Here is a 17730-nt window from a genome sequence, read left to right as displayed (position 1 = left end):
ACAGCAATGGAAGCATGCTGGGCTCATAACCCAGAGGTAGGCAGATTGAAACTATCCTCTGCTGTATGTTTTTTTTTTTTAATTAAAGTAATCCAAAACTGGGATTGATATTTTGGCTCTTTTATTTTTACTTAAAGTACAATAACTTTTACCATTTTAATTTGTTTTAATAGTATATTGACAGTATTGTTTTCTTTCAAAAATCCACTTAATTTTCTTTACCCTATTATTAAAATGGTAATTGACAAAAACAAACTACATTGTCACCAGAAGAGCAATACAAAATGTACAAGTGATATATTAAAATCATCTTTCCAGCTTGAATTTCAATGATGCATTGGGGCAACGATTTTGTGAGAAACATCTTCACCCTTAAATAAAGATTTTCTTAATTCCTTACCTGTGTGCTAATTAGATATCACCTTGTTTTCGCATTAAACAGACTTCCACATGAGAAAGCAGCAAGGATGCAGTGGCGTTAATGTTTCCTGGTGTCAACTTGTATTATTTCAGTAGACATTGAAATGAGGATGCATCTTGCTGCCTTTCCAATGAAGCAAGTTTAATTTAGTAATAGGTGAAAAACCATCCCTACAAAGGTGTTAATCAGAGACTTGGCTTTGTGGACACTTTTCAGAGAACAAATTTGTTAGCATAAAAATAAAGCCAGAAAATGAAGAGCTGTTTAATCACTCAATTGGATTTTTTTTGCCAGCATATTTTTTTTCTCTGCAACCCACTACTAAATTGTGCTTCCTAGCTGTTTTTTATAAAATCACTGAATCAAATCTAACTCTGATTACATCAGAGAAGGCCAGGTACCCTACACAATAAGAGGGGGTTTGAAATTTTGACTTGTCTACTTAAATATCACCAAAATCTGATCACAAGGTCAATTACATTCCTGGGTGGGATTGAACCACCAACCTTTTGGTTAATAGCCTTACACACTAACCAATTGCACCACAGAGACACTTTGCAAAAAGTACATACTGACAAAGGCTAATAAGCATTCATCAAGAACGTTTCCTAGAAAAACTTTAAAAAGTAAATAATCTGGAGAGTTTTTGTAAGATGTTTCTTCCATCAACCAATGAAGAAACACATTGGTACTTTCCCATGATGAGTGAGTGCTTCAGGATCTTTTGCACTTACATGTGCAGCAGAGTACTGCAATGGAAGCATGCTGGGCCCATAACCCAGAGATAGGCAGATTGAAACTATCCTTTGCTATATGCATTTTTTTTGTTAATTAAAGTAATCCAAAACTGGGATTGATATTTTTGCTCTTTTATTTTTACTTAAAGTACAATAACTTTTACCATTTTAATTTGTTTTAATAGTATATTGACAGTATTGTTTTCTTTCAAAAATCCACTTAATTTTCTTTACCCTATTATTAAAATGGTAATTGACAAAAACAAACTACATTGTCTCCAGAAGAGCAATACAAAATGTACAAGTGATATATTAAAATCATCTTTCCAGGTTGAATTTCAATGATGCATTGGGGCAACGATTTTGTGAGAAACATCTTCACCCTTAAATAAAGATTTTCTTAATTCCTTACCTGTGTGCTAATTAGATATCACCTTGTTTTCACATTAAACAGACTTCCACATGAGAAAGCAGCAAGGATGCAGTGGCGTTAATGTTTCCTGGTGTCAACCTGTATTATTTCAGTAGACATTGAAATGAGGATGCATCTTGCTGCCTTTCCAATGAAGCAAGTTTAATTTAGTAATAGGTGAAAAACCATCCTTACAAAGGTGTTAATCAGAGACTTGGCTTTGTGGACACTTTTCAGAGAACAAATTTGTTAGCATAAAAATAAAGCCAGAAAATGAAGAGCTGTTTATTCACTAAATTGGATTTTTCTGCCAGCATATTTTTTTTCTCTGCAACCTACTGCTAAATTGTGCTTCCTAGCTGTTTTTTATAAAATCACTGAATCAAATCTAACTCTGATAACATCAGAGAAGGCCAGGTACCCTACACAATAAGAGGGGGTTTGAAATTTTGACTTGTCTACTTAAAGATCACCAAAATCTGAACACAAGGTCAATTACGTCCCTGGGTGGGATTGAACCACCAACCTTTTGGTTAATAGCCTTACACACTAACCAATTGCGCCACAGAGACACTTTGCAAAAGTACATACTGACAAAATCTAATAAGCATTCATCTAGAACGTTTCCTAGAAAAACTTTAAAAAGTCAATAATCTGGAGAGTTTTTGTAAGATGTTTCTTCCATCAACCAATGAAGAAACACATTGGTACTTTCCCATGATGAGTGAGTGCTTCAGGATCTTTTGCACTTACATGTGCAGCAGAGTACTGCAATGGAAGCATGCTGGGCCCATAACCCAGAGGTAGGCAGATTGAAACTATCCTTTGCTATATGCATTTTTTTTGTTAATTAAAGTAATCCAAAACTGGGATTTATATTTTGGCTCTTTTATTTTTACTTAAAGTACAATAACTTTTACCATTTTAATTTGTTTTGATAGTATATTGACAGTATTGTTTTCTTTCAAAAATCCACTTAATTTTCTTTACCCTATTATTAAAATGGTAATTGACAAAAACAAACTACATTGTCACCAGAAGAGCAATACAAAATGTACAAGTGATATATTAAAATCATCTTTCCAGCTTGAATTTCAATGATGCATTGGGGCAACGATTTTGTGAGAAACATCTTCACCCTTAAATAAAGATTTTCTTAATTCCTTACCTGTGTGATAATTAGATATCACCTTGTTTTCACATTAAACAGACTTCCACATGAGAAAGCAGCAAGGATGCAGTGGCGTTAATGTTTCCTGGTGTCAACTTGTATTATTTCAGTAGACATTGAAATGAGGATGCATCTTGCTGCCTTTCCAATGAAGCAAGTTTAATTTAGTAATAGGTGAAAAACCATCCCTACAAAGGTGTTAATCAGAGACTTGGCTTTGTGGACACTTTTCAGAGAACAAATTTGTTAGCATAAAAATAAAGCCAGAAAATGAAGAGCTGTTTAATCACTCAATTGGATTTTTTTTGCCAGCATATTTTTTTTCTCTGCAACCCACTACTAAATTGTGCTTCCTAGCTGTTTTTTATAAAATCACTGAATCAAATCTAACTCTGATTACATCAGAGAAGGCCAGGTACCCTACACAATAAGAGGGGGTTTGAAATTTTGACTTGTCTACTTAAATATCACCAAAATCTGATCACAAGGTCAATTACATTCCTGGGTGGGATTGAACCACCAACCTTTTGGTTAATAGCCTTACACACTAACCAATTGCACCACAGAGACACTTTGCAAAAAGTACATACTGACAAAGGCTAATAAGCATTCATCAAGAACGTTTCCTAGAAAAACTTTAAAAAGTAAATAATCTGGAGAGTTTTTGTAAGATGTTTCTTCCATCAACCAATGAAGAAACACATTGGTACTTTCCCATGATGAGTGAGTGCTTCAGGATCTCTTGCACTTACATGTGCAGCAGAGTACTGCAATGGAAGCATGCTGGGCCCATAACCCAGAGATAGGCAGATTGAAACTATCCTTTGCTATATGCATTTTTTTTGTTAATTAAAGTAATCCAAAACTGGGATTGATATTTTTGCTCTTTTATTTTTACTTAAAGTACAATAACTTTTACCATTTTAATTTGTTTTAATAGTATATTGACAGTATTGTTTTCTTTCAAAAATCCACTTAATTTTCTTTACCCTATTATTTTAATGGTAATTGACAAAAACAAACTACATTGTCACCAGAAGAGCAATACAAAATGTACAAGTGATATATTAAAATCATCTTTCCAGGTTGAATTTCAATGATGCATTGGGGCAACGATTTTGTGAGAAACATCTTCACCCTTAAATAAAGATTTTCTTAATTCCTTACCTGTGTGCTAATTAGATATCACCTTGTTTTCACATTAAACAGACTTCCACATGAGAAAGCAGCAAGGATGCAGTGGCGTTAATGTTTCCTGGTGTCAACCTGTATTATTTCAGTAGACATTGAAATGAGGATGCATCTTGCTGCCTTTCCAATGAAGCAAGTTTAATTTAGTAATAGGTGAAAAACCATCCTTACAAAGGTGTTAATCAGAGACTTGGCTTTGTGGACACTTTTCAGAGAACAAATTTGTTAGCATAAAAATAAAGCCAGAAAATGAAGAGCTGTTTATTCACTAAATTGGATTTTTCTGCCAGCATATTTTTTTTCTCTGCAACCTACTGCTAAATTGTGCTTCCTAGTTGTTTTTTATAAAATCACTGAATCAAATCTAACTCTGATAACATCAGAGAAGGCCAGGTACCCTACACAATAAGAGGGGGTTTGAAATTTTGACTTGTCTACTTAAAGATCACCAAAATCTGAACACAAGGTCAATTACGTCCCTGGGTGGGATTGAACCACCAACCTTTTGGTTAATAGCCTTACACACTAACCAATTGCGCCACAGAGACACTTTGCAAAAGTACATACTGACAAAATCTAATAAGCATTCATCTAGAACGTTTCCTAGAAAAACTTTAAAAAGTCAATAATCTGGAGAGTTTTTGTAAGATGTTTCTTCCATCAACCAATGAAGAAACACATTGGTACTTTCCCATGATGAGTGAGTGCTTCAGGATCTTTTGCACTTACATGTGCAGCAGAGTACTGCAATGGAAGCATGCTGGGCCCATAACCCAGAGGTAGGCAGATTGAAACTATCCTTTGCTATATGCATTTTTTTTGTTAATTAAAGTAATCCAAAACTGGGATTTATATTTTGGCTCTTTTATTTTTACTTAAAGTACAATAACTTTTACCATTTTAATTTGTTTTGATAGTATATTGACAGTATTGTTTTCTTTCAAAAATCCACTTAATTTTCTTTACCCTATTATTAAAATGGTAATTGACAAAAACAAACTACATTGTCACCAGAAGAGCAATACAAAATGTACAAGTGATATATTAAAATCATCTTTCCAGCTTGAATTTCAATGATGCATTAGGGCAACGATTTTGTGAGAAACATCTTCACCCTTAAATAAAGATTTTCTTAATTCCTTACCTGTGTGATAATTAGATATCACCTTGTTTTCACATTAAACAGACTTCCACATGAGAAAGCAGCAAGGATGCAGTGGCGTTAATGTTTCCTGGTGTCAACTTGTATTATTTCAGTAGACATTGAAATGAGGATGCATCTTGCTGCCTTTCCAATGAAGCAAGTTTAATTTAATAATAGGTGAAAAACCATCCTTACAAAGGTGTTAATCAGAGACTTGGCTTTGTGGACACTTTTCAGAGAACAAATTTGTTAGCATAAAAATAAAGCCAGAAAATGAAGACCTGTTTAATCACTCAATTGGATTTTTCTGCCAGCATATTTTTTTTCTCTGCAAACCACTGCTAAATTGTGCTTCCTAGCTGTTTTTATAAAATCAATGAATCAAATCTAACTCTGATTACATCAGAGAAGGCCAGGTACCCTACACAATAAGATGGGGTTTGAAATTTTGACTTGTCTACTTAAATATCACCAAAATCTGATCACAAGGTCAATTACGTCCCTGGGTGGGATTGAACCACCAACCTTTTGGTTAATAGCCTTACACACTAACCAATTGCGCCACAGAGACACTTTGCAAAAGTACATACTGACAAAGGCTAATAAGCATTCATCTAGAACGTTTCCTAGAAAAACTTTAAAAAGTCAATAATCTGGAGAGTTTTTGTAAGATGTTTCTTCCATCAACCAATGAAGAAACACATTGGTACTTTCCCATGATGAGTGAGTGCTTCAGGATCTCTTGCACTTACATGTGCAGCAGAGTACTGCAATGGAAGCATGCTGGGCCCATAACCCAGAGGTAGGCAGATTGAAACTATCCTTTGCTATATGCATTTTGTTTGTTAATTAAAGTAATCCAAAACTGGGATTGATATTTTGGCTCTTTTATTTTTACTTAAAGTACAATAACTTTTACCATTTTAATTTGTTTTGATAGTATATTGACAGTATTGTTTTCTTTCAAAAATCCACTTAATTTTCTTTACCCTATTATTAAAATGGTAATTGACAAAAACAAACTACATTGTCACCAGAAGAGCAATACAAAATGTACAAGTGATATATTAAAATCATCTTTCCAGCTTGAATTTCAATGATGCATTGGGGCAACGATTTTGTGAGAAACATCTTCACCCTTAAATAAAGATTTTCTTAATTCCTTACCTGTGTGCTAATTAGATATCACCTTGTTTTCACATTAAACAGACTTCCACATGAGAAAGCAGCAAGGATGCAGTGGCGTTAATGTTTCCTGGTGTCAACCTGTATTATTTCAGTAGACATTGAAATGAGGATGCATCTTGCTGCCTTTCCAATGAAGCAAGTTTAATTTAGTAATAGGTGAAGAACCATCCCTACAAAGGTGTTAATCAGAGACTTGGCTTTGTGGACACTTTTCAGAGAACAAATTTGTTAGCATAAAAATAAAGCCAGAAAATGAAGAGCTGTTTAATCACTCAATTGTATTTTTTTGCCAGCATATTTTTTTTCTCTGCAACCCACTGCTAAATTGTGCTTCCTAGCTGTTTTTTATAAAACCACTGAATCAAATCTAACTCTGATAACATCAGAGAAGGCCAGGTACCCTACACAATAAGATGGGGTTTGAAATTTTGACTTGTCTACTTAAATATCACCAAAATCTGATCACAAGGTCAATTACGTCCCTGGGTAGGATTTAACCACCAACCTTTTGGTTAATAGCCGTACACACTAACCAATTGCGCCACAGAGACACTTTTCAAAAGTACATACTGACAAAGGCTAATAAGCATTCATCTAGAACGTTTCCTAGAAAAACTTTAAAAAGTCAATAATCTGGAGAGTTTTTGTAAGATGTTTCTTCCATCAACCAATGAAGAAACACATTGGTACTTTCCCATGATGAGTGAGTGCTTCAGGATCTCTTGCACTTACATGTGCAGCAGAGTACTGCAATGGAAGCATGCTGGGCCCATAACCCAGAGGTAGGCAGATTGAAACTATCCTTTGCTATATGCATTTTTTTTGTTAATTAAAGTAATCCAAAACTGGGATTGATATTTTGGATCTTTTATTTTTACTTAAAGTACAATAACTTTTACCATTTTAATTTGTTTTGATAGTATATTGACAGTATTGTTTTCTTTCAAAAATCCACTTAATTTTCTTTACCCTATTATTAAAATGGTAATTGACAAAAACAAACTACATTGTCACCAGAAGAGCAATACAAAATGTACAAGTGATATATTAAAATCATCTTTCCAGCTTGAATTTCAATGATGCATTGGGGCAACGATTTTGTGAGAAACATCTTCACCCTTAAATAAAGATTTTCTTAATTCCTTACCTGTGTGCTAATTAGATATCACCTTGTTTTCACATTAAACAGACTTCCACATGAGAAAGCAGCAAGGATGCAGTGGCGTTAATGTTTCCTGGTGTCAACCTGTATTATTTCAGTAGACATTGAAATGAGGATGCATCTTGCTGCCTTTCCAATGAAGCAAGTTTAATTTAGTAATAGGTGAAAAACCATCCCTACAAAGGTGTTAATCAGAGACTTGGCTTTGTGGACACTTTTCAGAGAACAAATTTGTTAGCATAAAAATAAAGCCAGAAATGAAGAGCTGTTTAATCACTCAATTGGATTTTTTTGCCAGCATATTTCTTTTTCTCTGCAACCCACTGCTAAATTGTGCTTCCTAGCTGTTTTTATAAAATCACTGAATCAAATCTAACTCTGATTACATCAGAGAAGGCTAGGTACCCTACACAATAAGAGGGGGTTTGAAATTTTGACTTGTCTACTTAAATATCACCAAAATCTGATCACAAGGTCAATTACGTCCCTGGGTAGGATTTAACCACCAACCTTTTGGTTAATAGCCGTACACACTAACCAATTGCGCCACAGAGACACTTTGCAAAAAGTACATACTGACAAAGGCTAATAAGCATTCATCTAGAACGTTTCCTAGAAAAACTTTAAAAAGTCAATAATCTGGAGAGTTTTTGTAAGATGTTTCTTCCATCAACCAATGAAGAAACACATTGGTACTTTCCCATGATGAGTGAGTGCTTCAGGATCTCTTGCACTTACATGTGCAGCAGAGTACTGCAATGGAAGCATGCTGGGCCCATAACCCAGAGGTAGGCAGATTGAAACTATCCTTTGCTATATGTATTTTTTTTGTTAATTAAAGTAATCCAAAACTGGGATTGATATTTTGGCTCTTTTATTTTTACTTAAAGTACAATAACTTTTACCATTTTAATTTGTTTTGATAGTATATTGACAGTATTGTTTTCTTTCAAAAATCCACTTAATTTTCTTTACCCTATTATTAAAATGGTAATTGACAAAAACAAACTACATTGTCACCAGAAGAGCAATACAAAATGTACAAGTGATATATTAAAATCATCTTTCCAGCTTGAATTTCAATGATGCATTGGGGCAACGATTTTGTGAGAAACATCTTCACCCTTAAATAAAGATTTTCTTAATTCCTTACCTGTGTGCTAATTAGATATCACCTTGTTTTCACATTAAACAGACTTCCACATGAGAAAGCAGCAAGGATGCAGTGGCGTTAATGTTTCCTGGTGTCAACCTGTATTATTTCAGTAGACATTGAAATGAGGATGCATCTTGCTGCCTTTCCAATGAAGCAAGTTTAATTTAGTAATAGGTGAAAAACCATCCCTACAAAGGTGTTAATCAGAGACTTGGCTTTGTGGACACTTTTCAGAGAACAAATTTGTTAGCATAAAAATAAAGCCAGAAAATGAAGAGCTGTTTAATCACTCAATTGTATTTTTTTGCCAGCATATTTTTTTTATCTGCAACCCACTGCTAAATTGTGCTTCCTAGCTGTTTTTTATAAAATCACTGAATCAAATCTAACTCTGATTACATCAGAGAAGGCCAGGTACCCTACACAATAAGAGGGGGTTTGAAATTTTGACTTGTCTACTTAAATATCACCAAAATCTGATCACAAGGTCAATTACATTCCTGGGTGGGATTGAACCACCAACCTTTTGTTAATAGCCTTACACACTAACCAATTGCGCCACAGAGACACTTTGCAAAAGTACATACTGACAAAGGCTAATAAGCATTCATCTAGAACGTTTCCTAGAAAAACTTTAAAAAGTCAATAATCTGGAGAGTTTTTGTAAGATGTTTCTTCCATTAACCAATGAAGAAACACATTGGTACTTTCCCATGATGAGTGAGTGCTTCAGGATCTCTTGCACTTACATGTGCAGCAGAGTACTGCAATGGAAGCATGCTGGGCCCATAACCCAGAGGTAGGCAGATTGAAATTATCCTTTGCTATATGCATTTTTTTTTTTGTTAATTAAAGTAATTCAAAACTGGGATTGATATTTTTGCTCTTTTATTTTTACTTAAAGTACAATAACTTTTACCATTTTAATTTGTTTTAATAGTATATTGACAGTATTGTTTTCTTTCAAAAATCCACTTAATTTTCTTTACCCTATTATTAAAATGGTAATTGACAAAAACAAACTACATTGTCACCAGAAGAGCAATACAAAATGTACAAGTGATATATTAAAATCATCTTTCCAGCTTGAATTTCAATGATGCATTGGGGCAACGATTTTGTGAGAAACATCTTCACCCTTAAATAAAGATTTTCTTAATTCCTTACCTGTGTGCTAATTAGATATCACCTTGTTTTCACATTAAACAGACTTCCACATGAGAAAGCAGCAAGGATGCAGTGGCGTTAATGTTTCCTGGTGTCAACCTGTATTATTTCAGTAGATATTGAAATGACGATGCATCTTGCTGCCTTTCCAATGAAGCAAGTTTAATTTAGTAATAGGTGAAAAACCATCCCTACAAAGGTGTTAATCAGATACTTGGCTTTGTGGACACTTTTCAGAGAACAAATTTGTTAGCATAAAAATAAAGCCAGAAAATGAAGAGCTGTTTAATCACTTAATTGGATTTTTTTGCCAGCATATTTCTTTTTCTCTGCAACCCACTGCTAAATTGTGCTTCCTAGCTGTTTTTTTTATAAAATCACTTAATCAAATCTAACTCTGATTACATCAGAGAAGGCCAGGTACCCTACACCACAAGAGGGGGTTTGAAATTTTGACTTGTCTACTTAAAGATCACCAAAATCTGCTAACAAGGTAAATTACGTCCCTGGGTGGGATTGAACCACCAACCTTTTGGATAATAACCGAACACGCTAACTGATTGCGCCACAGAGACACTTTGCAAACGTACATTCTGACAAACGCTAATAAGCATTCATCTAGAACGTTTCCTAGAAAAACTTTAAAAAGTCAATAATCTGGAGAGTTTTTGTAAGATGTTTCTTCCATCAATCAACGAAGAACATTCAAGCTGATTTCTTGCAGCAGCTGGGCACTGTAACAGCTCCAGAGCTGCTCTGTAAGGCAACTAAAAGGGTGTGGGCCCTGCAGCACTACCTGTAGTTTGCATTGTGCGTTGGAAGGCACAAAGTAAGCAGACGGGAGAAGTCAGGATTGTGCGCAAGGGCATAGAAGGGAGCGGCTCAAGAAAAGAGAAGCGGAAACAGACAGCAAACTAGGCTGGAGAGAGACCTGAGACAAAGAGATCTGAATTATACGAGAGCCGACCAGGGGAAACACAAATTATGCAGTCGAGTTTCCCACATTTGGGGAAATAGCTGGAGCAGCACACACAGAGTGCAATGGGTGAGCCTTGCCCTGGGAGAAGCACCTTCATGATCATAGTATCTCACCTGGCAGGTAAGTAGGAGTTGGGCAAGAGCTGAGGAGGGTCGCTGCTCGGGCACCCCCCTGTCAAGTGAAGGAGATCCAACTGAGGCAGCACAAGAGAACTCTCGAAAGAAGAACAAGGCTAGAGGAAGATCTGAGACACAGAAATCTGGCTTTTACCAGAGCTGACCAGAGGAAAGCACAAACACAGTCCCCCATTACCACAAATAATGCAGTCGAGTTTCCCACATTTGGGGAAATCACAGGGGTCAGCATACCCAGAATGCAATGAATGAACCTCACCCTGGGAGAACAATCTTCATGACCATGGTATCTCCTATGCAAAATAAGTATGATTTGGGATAGGGCTGGGGAGGGCCGCTGCTCAGGCACATCTCTGTCAAGTAAAGGAGATTCAACTGAGGCAGCACAAGGGAACTCTCATCTGGGGACAACAACTGCAGGGAGAACACATATTTTCAGATGAACATGGGAGGGCAGAAGGCTGCCTAATACTGAAGCACCCCCAAACAACAAACCAAATGCAACAACTAGTACAAGCATTCCTGGGGGAAGGCCTGCAGCAGATGGATTTGCATATGGTGATGTCATCCAAGCAGTGGGTCAAAGTTGGCTTCAACCCTCATCTGCATATGAAAAGAGAAAAGGGGCGTGCAGGGCATGGCGGCCTTTTGCGGCGCTTGGATGACCCCTAGTTCGCATTAAACACCTCCACCCTACTTCGGTGTGGGGCTCATGTTGGCTATGCCCCAGCCCCTGAAGCATTCAAGCTGATTACTTGCAGCAGCTGGGCACTGTAATAGCTCCAGAGCTGCTCTGTAAGGCAAGTAAAAGGGTGTGGGCCCTGCAGCACTACCTGTAGTTCGCATTGTGCGTTGGAAGGCACAAAGTAAGCAGATGGGAGAAGTCAAGATAGTGCGCAAGGGCATAGAAGGGAGCGGCTCAAGAAAAGAGAAGTTGAAACAGACAGCAAACTAGGCTGGAGAGAGACCTGAGACAAAGAGATCTGAATTATACGAGAGCTGACCAGGGGAAACACAAATTATGCAGTCAAGTTTCCCACATTTGGGGAAATCGCAGGAGCAGCACACCCAGAGTGCAATGGGTGAGCCTTGCCCTGGGAGAAGCACCTTCATGATCATAGTATCTCACCTGGCAGGTAAGTAGGAGTTGGGCTTGAGCTGGGGAGGGTCGATGCTCGGGCACCCCCCTGTCAAGTGAAGGAGATCCAACTGAGGCAGCACAAGGGAACTCTCGAAAGAAGAACAAGGCTAGAGGAAGATCTGAGACAAATAAATCTGACTTTTACCAGAGCTGACCAGAGGAAAGCACAAACACAGTCCCCCACTACCACAAATAATGCAGTCGAGTTTCCCACATTTGGGGAAATCATAGGAGTCAGCATACCCAGAATGCAATGAATGAACCTCACCCTGGGAGAACAATCTTCATGACCATGGTATCTCCTATGCAAAATAAGTATGATTTGGGATAGAGCTGGGGAGGGCCGCTGCTCAGGCACATCTCTGTCAAGTAAAGGAGATTCAACTGAGGCAGCACAAGGGAACTCTCATCTGGGGACAACAACTGCTGGGAGAACACATATTTTCAGATGAACATGGGAGGGCAGAAGGCTGCCTAATACTGAAGCACCCCCAAACAACAAACCAAATGCAACAACTAGTACAAGCATTCCTGGGGGAAGGCCTACAGCAGATGGATTTGCATATGGTGATGTCATCCAAGCAGTGGGTCAAAGTTGGCTTCAACCCTCGTCTGCATATGAAAAGAAAAAAGGGATGTGCAGGGCATGGCGTCCTTTTGTGGTGCTTGGATGACCCCTAATTCACATTAAACATCTCCACCCTCCTTCGGTGTGGGTCTCATGTTGGCTATGCCCCAGCCCCTGAAGCATTCAAGATGATTTCTTGCAGCAGCTGGGCACTGTAACAGCTCCAGAGCTGTTCTGTAAAGCATGTAAAAGGGTGTGGGCCCTGCAGCACTACCTGTAGTATGCATTGTGCGTTGGAAGGCACAAGTAAGCAGACGGGAGAGGTCAGGATAGTGCGCAAGGGCATAGAAGGGAGCGGCTCAAGAAAAGAGAAGTGGAAACAGACAGCAAACTAGGCTGGAGAAAGACCTGAGACAAAGAGATCTGAATTATACGAGAGCCGACCAGAGGAAACACAAATTATGCAGTCAAGTTTCCCACATTTGGGGAAATCGCAGGAGCAGCACACCCAGAGTGCAATGGGTGAGCCTTGCCCTGGGAGAAGCACCTTCCTGATCATAGTATCTCACCTGGCAGGTAAGTAGGAGTTGGGCTAGAGCTGGGGAGGGTCGCTGCTCGGGCACCCCCCTGTCAAGTGAAGGAGATCCAACTGAGGCAGCACAAGGGAACTCTCGAAAGAAGAACAAGGCTAGAGGAAGATCTGAGACAAAGAAATCTGACTTTTACCAGAGCTGAGCAGAGGAAAGCACAAACACAGTCCCCCACTACCACAAATATTGCAGTCGAGTTTCCCACATTTGGGGAAATCACAGGGGTCAGCATACCCAGAATGCAATGAATGAACCTCAACCTGGGAGAACAATCTTCATGACCATGGTATCTCCTATGCAAAATAAGTATGATTTGGGATAGGGCTGGGGAGGGCCGCTGCTCAGGCACATCTCTGTCAAGTAAAGGAGATTCAACTGAGGCAGCACAAGGGAACTCTCATCTGGGGACAACAACTGCAGGGAGAACACATATTTTCAGATGAACATGGGAGGGCAGAAGGCTGCCTAATACTGAAGCACCCCCAAACAACAAACCAAATGCAACAACTAGTGCAAGCATTCCTGGGGGAAGGCCTGCAGCAGATTGATTTGCATATGGTAATGCCATCCAAGCAGTGGGTCAAAGTTGGCTTCAACCCTCGTCTGCATATGAAAAGAGAAAAGGGGCGTGCAGGGCATGGCGGCCTTTTGCGGCGCTTGGGTGATGTCACAATCCTGACTGTAGGTTTTATATTTGGTGACTTACCCCTGCCATCTGTCCTGGATCCTGTGTCTTTTCACTCACGGAGTTAAACAGCTTGTCAGTTTTCCTGAGTTCTCTGCCTGAGAGGTAATAGGTAATCAGCTCCACCTGTGGTGATCTCCTGTGTGAGGCTGAATTCAGTAATCTAAAAGCAAGCATCCTGTGTTTTGCAGAAGTCCAGGCTTCAGTGTTCTCTTGGCCTGCTAGGCCTCATTCTACATCACAGCCTTGGCTAGAGTAGTCACATGACAGTGACATCACCTAATCCTGCCCACCAATCATCAAGGACCAGGAAGTATAAATCAGGAGGCTGAGTTGGAATCTGGGCCAGTTCCTTGTGTCACATACAGCTTTGTGTGGGTCTTAAGCTGAGCTCCCTAAAGGTAACCTTTGTACCTAAGTTCCTGTGGAAACTCTGTTCCCTTGTTACCGTTTGGTTTATTTGTGTGTTGCCATTTGATTTCACCATTTCCCTGAGTCTCAATGTAAAGGTACAGCTGCAATGTTTCGTCTTAAAGGCACAGTACTGAATTCCGTGTTCTCCATTGAAAACCACAACTGTCGTGTTTCAGTTTTACTACTGTTGTAGTTGGGATCTCCAGGGCTCAGCACCTCCGTGCCTCAGCACCTCCGTGCCTCAGTACCTCCGTGCCTCAGTACCTCCGTGCTTCCAGCACCTCAGTATCTCCGTGACTCAGCATCTCCGTGCCTCAGTACCTCCGTGCCTCAGTACCTCCGTGCTTCCAGCACCTCAGTATCTCCGTGACTCAGCATCTCCGTGCCTCAGCACCTCAGCATCTCCGTGCCTCAGTGCCTCAGTACCTCCGTGCTTCCAGCACCTCCGTGCCACAGCACCTCCGTGCCTCAGCACCTCCGTGCCTCAGTACCTCCGTGCTTCCAGCACCTCAGTATCTCCGTGACTCAGCATCTCCGTGCCTCAGTACCTCCGTGCCTCAGTACCTCCGTGCTTCCAGCACCTCAGTATCTCCGTGACTCAGCATCTCCGTGCCTCAGCACCTCAGTGCCTCAGCATCTCCGTGCCTCAGTACCCCCGTGCTTCCAGCACCTCCATGCCACAGCACCTCCGTGTCACAGCACCTCCGTGCCTCAGTACCTCCATGCCACAGCATCTCCGTGCTTCCAGCACCTCCGTGCCTCAGCACCCCTACGCACCCCAGTGTCTCTACGCACCCCAGTGTCTCTACGCACCTCAGTGCCTCCACGCACCTCAGTGCCTCCACGTACCTCAGTGTCTCCAAGCACCTCAGTGTCTCCAAGCACCTCAGTGTCTCCAAGCACCTCAGTGTCTCCAAGCACCTCAGTGTCTCCAAGCACCTCAGTGTCCGCAAGCACCTCAGTGTCCGCAAGCACCTCAGTGTCTCCAAGCACCCCGTGCCCTTTAGCACAATTATACCTGGTATTCTTCACTGATTCATCAGTGCCTTTCCAGTTCTGTCTTTCAGGAGACCTTCAGCATGCCTCCTGTCTGCCGACCTAATCCTGCATGAGGAGAACCTAGATTCGGCCATCTCTGCTGCGGTTCCTCTTCCCAGTCACCGGAGGAAACCCAGAGTCCACAGCATTTCCAAACCAGGTCAGTGGTAGTATTCACATAATCCTCCAGTCGCCCGCACAGACTTCACTACACCGGGTTCACAAAAACCTCAGTCATGACAGTAGGAACTGGCCACATGGACCCGGCCGAAAGTGTTAGTCTGACGCATGACCTCCTAAGCAATATTGCAGGACGCTTGGAAGGTCTGGAGTCGACTCAGCATCGATTGGCACAGTGTCTGCAGCGGAATTCGTCCTCCAGAGATTCTATGACCTTCTGCTCTAAGACTCCTGACCAACTGCAGATTTTCTACCAGATGTTACTACAGTTACAAGAACTTTTGCCTAGTATTCTCTCTGTGATGCCTGATCTCCTCAGGAATACTACCAACGTTGTTGATCCTGTTTTGTCCCATCCAGTTAATAGAGTCTCTTCCTCTGCGCAAGGGAAAGTTTTTCATCAGAGCTATCCAGGGCCCAAGCTCTCTGAAGCTGAACGTCAGCGGCGTAAGGAGCTACATCTCTGTCTTTACTGTGGAAATTCTGGTCATTTTGTTAAAGACTGCATTCTTCGCAAGCCAGGTAATAGTGACAAATCTCAGTATCATAGTGCTCATGACTACAAGTCATCCACAGTATCCGATCCTTCTGCTGCTGACGGGGGTATCAAGAAGGCTACTCTTTTGAGAGAGACTCAAATTTATGACTGGGGTCCGGTGGTTAAAAGACCTTATCCCAAGTTGGGTGTCCAGAGAAGAATGTTCAAGCCATTTACAGTCACAGAGGAGTCCGTGTCCACAGCCCCAGGAGGGGCGTTTTCTGAGCGTCCAGCCCCAGGAGGGGCGTCTTCAGAGCGTCCAGCCCCAGTGATGGGTTCAGAGCGCCCAGCCCCAGAGAGTCTTCAGGGTGCTGCCCAGCCAGTGAGTCTTCAGAGTGCTGCCCAGCCAGTGAGTCTTCAGAGTGCTGCCCAGCCAGTGAGTCTTCAGAGTGCTGCCCAGCCAGTGAGTCTTCAGAGTGCTGCCCAGCCAGAGATTCTACAGAGTGCTGCCCAGCCAGAGATTCTACAGAGTGCTGCCCAGCCAGAGATTCTACAGAGTGCTGCCCAGCCAGAGATTCTACAGAGTGCTGCCCAGCCAGAGATTCTACAGAGTGCTGCCCAGCCAGAGATTCTACAGAGTGCTGCCCAGCCAGAGATTCTACAGAGTGCTGCCCAGCCAGAGATTCTACAGAGTGCTGCCCAGCCAGAGATTCTACAGAGTGCTGCCCAGCCAGAGATTCTACAGAGTGCTGCCCAGCCCCGTGAAGAGGGGGCTCTTGCCTCAGCCCAGCCCGTGAAGAGAGGGCTCTTGCCTCAGTCCAGCCCCGTGAAGTGGGGGCTCTTGCCTCAGCCCAGCCCTGTGAAGAAAGGGCTCAGCCCGTCCCGGTTCCAGCCGGTCCAGCAATATTCCAGGCCCTGCCTGGTCAGTCCGTCCCGGTTCCAGCCGGTCCAGCAATACTCCAGGCCCAGCCTGGTCAGTCCGTCCCGGTTCCAGCCGGTCCAGCAATACTCCAGGCTCCGCCTGGTCAGTCCGTCCCGGTTCCAGCCAGTCCAGTAATACTCCAGGTTCTGCCTGGTCAGTCCGTCCCGGTTCCAGCCGGTCCAGCAATACTCCAGGCCCAGCCTGGTCAGTCCGTCCCGGTTCCAGCCGGTCCAGCAATACTCCAGGCTCCGCCTGGTCAGTCCGTCCCGGTTCCAGCCGGTCCAGCAATACTCCAGGCTCCGCCTGGTCAGTCCGTCCCGGTTCCAGCCGGTCCAGCAATACTCCAGGACCAGCCTGGTCCGTCTCCTTTGGCTCCAGCCAATCCAAGTATCCTCGGATCCAATCCAGTCCTACTCGTCCAGCCAAAGCTTTCTTCAGTTTCATCCTCTAAGCTTTCGTCTGATGGTTTTCCACCTATTTACTTTGATGGAGATTTATTGCAATATGCCGCTCTGGTTGAACAATTTCTCTCTCGGATGGAGTCTGATCCTTCAGGTGCAGTAACTCTTTCCAACGTTACTCGATATCTGTTCCTGGCATTCAGAGGAAGAGCTTTGGAGTGGGCCAACATGCTCTTTGAGAGTAATGATCCTGTGTTCCATGACTTACAGACTTTCAGTAACGCTGTAGTTAAAGAATTTAGTCCTAAACCTTTGGAATCTGCATCAACGAAGGTCCTAAATTCTTCTGTATGAATTTCTCAAGTTCCTCTAAGATTCAAGATGGGTGTCCGGAGTCCACCCTTGAAGAGGGGGATACTGTCACAATCCTGACTGTAGGTTTTATATTTGG

The 17730-nt window shown here is 41.5% G+C and overlaps 6 non-coding genes across 6 annotated transcripts; all 6 read right to left on the bottom strand.

The window, feature by feature from the left end:
• Positions 1-10693: 10693 nt before the first annotated feature.
• On the bottom strand, positions 10694-10856 carry LOC135011575 (U1 spliceosomal RNA). The gene has a single exon (XR_010210646.1). It is a non-coding gene; the product is annotated as a U1 spliceosomal RNA (small nuclear RNA).
• A 152-nt stretch (positions 10857-11008) lies between these two features.
• Positions 11009-11172, bottom strand: LOC135011590 (U1 spliceosomal RNA). Its single transcript, XR_010210658.1, has one exon. It is a non-coding gene; the product is annotated as a U1 spliceosomal RNA (small nuclear RNA).
• Positions 11173-11843: 671 nt separating this feature from the next.
• On the bottom strand, positions 11844-12006 carry LOC135011614 (U1 spliceosomal RNA). The gene has a single exon (XR_010210683.1). It is a non-coding gene; the product is annotated as a U1 spliceosomal RNA (small nuclear RNA).
• A 152-nt stretch (positions 12007-12158) lies between these two features.
• LOC135011598 (U1 spliceosomal RNA) lies at positions 12159-12322 on the bottom strand. Its single transcript, XR_010210666.1, has one exon. It is a non-coding gene; the product is annotated as a U1 spliceosomal RNA (small nuclear RNA).
• Positions 12323-12992: 670 nt separating this feature from the next.
• Positions 12993-13155, bottom strand: LOC135011611 (U1 spliceosomal RNA). The gene has a single exon (XR_010210679.1). It is a non-coding gene; the product is annotated as a U1 spliceosomal RNA (small nuclear RNA).
• A 152-nt stretch (positions 13156-13307) lies between these two features.
• On the bottom strand, positions 13308-13471 carry LOC135011605 (U1 spliceosomal RNA). The gene has a single exon (XR_010210672.1). It is a non-coding gene; the product is annotated as a U1 spliceosomal RNA (small nuclear RNA).
• Between the last annotated feature and the right edge of the window lie 4259 nt (positions 13472-17730).

Source organism: Pseudophryne corroboree, unplaced genomic scaffold (assembly GCF_028390025.1).
Source record: "Pseudophryne corroboree isolate aPseCor3 unplaced genomic scaffold, aPseCor3.hap2 scaffold_249, whole genome shotgun sequence".
Classification (NCBI taxonomy): Eukaryota; Metazoa; Chordata; class Amphibia; order Anura; family Myobatrachidae; genus Pseudophryne; species Pseudophryne corroboree.
Note: the sequence above shows the minus strand (reverse complement) of the source record. Positions and strands in the feature narration are given on the sequence as shown.